Below are 3,023 nucleotides of genomic sequence, written 5' to 3' on the forward strand. Positions count from 1 at the left end.
CCCTCCCACCCCCTACCATCCCCCACCCCCAAAAAAATTTAAGTTTGTTTTTAAAAAATATTTTCAATTTCAAAAATTATTTTCTACTCTAGTAAAAATTAAAGATATTTCTCAAAAACATTTTTCATTCATAAATCAAACACTAAAAATCTTTTCCGGAAAATATTTTCTACTCACCAATCAAACATGAGAAAATAAGTCAAAAATCTATTTGTTTTCCCGGAAAATATTTTCCTTTCATACCAAACCCACCCTTAGAGTTTACAAGTTAGTGATTACATATATATTGTCGATAAGTAAGGTAACAATTCAAAATTTATGAGTACATAATCTAGTGCTCGAGAAATTACAATTCAGAATTTACGAGTTATTATAGTCGAAAAGTTACAATTCAAAATTTATAAATTCATGATTATATTTATAGTCGAAAAGTACAATTCAAAATTTACAAGTACAGAATTTAGTGATCAAGAAACTATAATTCAGAGTTTATGAGTACGATTATTATATTAGTGGTCGACAGATTGTCCATAGTCAGACTTTTGTCTAATTAATCATGTCTTCTATCTATAAGCTATGTTCAATGGATTCTTTATCAACTTTTTCACTTGCTTTCCTTGTGTTTTTTCTTATACAATAATGGCTTCATGAATATTATTTTTTTATCATCTTCTACTATTATTTATTCTTTCTTTCTTTTTAAATTTGGATTTTAGTTACATTGCATTATTATATATAGAGTTAAAATTTGAGCAACATCGGATGTTCCCCTTTACCATTTTCCTATTAATTAATGTATTTATTCATTATTGTAATTGATTACAACGCTACTTTTTATTAATTTTATTATTTGTTTTCTAATGTCTTAACCCTTTGCATTATTATATATAGAGTTAAAATTTGAGCAGCATCAGATGTTCCCCTTTTACCATTTTCCTATTAATTAATGTATTTATTCATTATTGTAATTGATTACAACGCTACTTTTTATTAATTTTATTATTTGTTTTCTAATGTCTTAACCCTTTGCATTATTATATATAGAGTTAAAATTTGAGCAGCATCAGATGTTCCCCTTTTACCATTTTCCTATTAATTAATGTATTTATTCATTATTGTAATTGATTACGACGCTACTTTTATTAATTTTATTATTTGTTTTCATGTCTTAACCCTATCTAACAAAATAAATAATTCAATATTATATATGATTATCATACTATTAATATTGTGAATTACTATTAATAAGTCAAGGTCTTTATACCAAAAGATTACGAGAAAAATATTAACCAAATTTATAAATCTGCATTTAATTTAGTCCGTTTCTTTAAAAATTATCAAACACAATGATATATCGACTTCAAAAGCAATTGTATATTAATCAAACTAATTTAATTCAAAATACGCGTTATATATATAACCCTTTTCGTGTAGTACATTATAGTACTACATGTTCGATCCCACAATATAGGAAAGTAAAGGGGTTTATATTGTAATATACAACAAGTTAGTTATGTCAAAATTTATTTAAAATTAACTCTCCAAATTCAAGAGGTGCCACATAAATTAGAACCAAAGGGATATTATTTGTAAAAATATGAAAGGACTAAGGACCTAAAACAGCACTTAATGAAAAGACAAACATCATAAAAAATTAGATAATTACACTAAGCACACATGTTGATATCCAAATCTTTACTCACTCTTCCAGTACTAAACATAATAATATAAAATGATAGTGCTCCTTTGATTTATTTTTACTTATTTAATCACACTTCTTAATTCTTAAGAAATAATAAATAGAATTACAATTTTACTTAATAAATTAAATATTTTGAAAAATATATTGGGAAATGACAATAGTTAATAAATGATAATTAAATTATGAACTAAAAGTGATAAATCTAGATAGATAAAAATAAATAAATATTTTAATATAGTAGACAAGTAAAAATTGACGGGAGAAATAAATGAAGACACTCGTCTACATCAAAAAACAAAATTAAATTGATATGACATGATTAATGGTGACGATATATTTTATGCAGTTAATTTATTTACGTAATAGATATTTTCAAATATGTATATAAGTATTTCCAAAATATAAACTAAAAGAAATTAGTATAAACATTTAATCATCTGTTAAAATATTCAATTAAACAAAGTATAATTAAAATAAAATTTACTGATAAATTTTTAAAAAATCCTGTATAATAATCTCTTTTTGCTTTCTGTCAATGGCATATGATATCTTATCTTTAGCACTGGGTATTTGGATCCTTCTTGAGGGGACCCTCACCAGAAAACTTTCATTATACGACAAAACCATCAATTTTAATTTAATTCTTACTTTCTAAGTTTTTTTTTTTTTAAAAAAAATGTTATGTTGGTTGCTTCTCTCTTAATCAGAAGTTTTGAGTTTGAGTTTTGTATAGAATTTCTTTTTACTAGGCAGCATTTTTCTCGAATGAGGTTCTATACGATACAAGTTCAAAATAGTCAGCTTCCATATGGATATCTACAGAAGAAAAATAGTTGTGTTACAGTTCGGATGTATTATTAAGGAGTTATACTACTTCTAAGTAAAGGTTTAGCCCAAATATAGAACAATCATGGTACATTAATTAATAGGAAAAAAATCTGAAATATATCTGAATTTTGATCGAAATTGTTGTAACAATCTCAAACTTTGGGTAGGATCTATTACTCCTGTATTATTTAATAATGTATTTTAAAGATATATAAGTGTCCAGCGGACAAGTAACTATTTGTAATTAGGGGTGTTCACGGGTTGGTTTGGATCGGTTATTGGTCAAAATCAAAACCAAACCAACTTAATCGGTTTTAAAATTATCAAAACCAAACCAAACCAAATATAATATACATTTATCGGTTTGGTGATTATTTGGTTTCGGTTTGGTTTGGTTCGGTTATTCGGTTATTAACCATACACAAAAATAAAAGAAACAATTCATTTAAAATGTGAAAAAAGTGACAACAATCCATTCAAACAAAAAAATAGT

This window comes from Solanum tuberosum, unplaced genomic scaffold (genome assembly GCF_000226075.1).
Source record: "Solanum tuberosum cultivar DM 1-3 516 R44 unplaced genomic scaffold, SolTub_3.0 scf00126, whole genome shotgun sequence".
Lineage (NCBI taxonomy): Eukaryota > Viridiplantae > Streptophyta > Magnoliopsida > Solanales > Solanaceae > Solanum > Solanum tuberosum.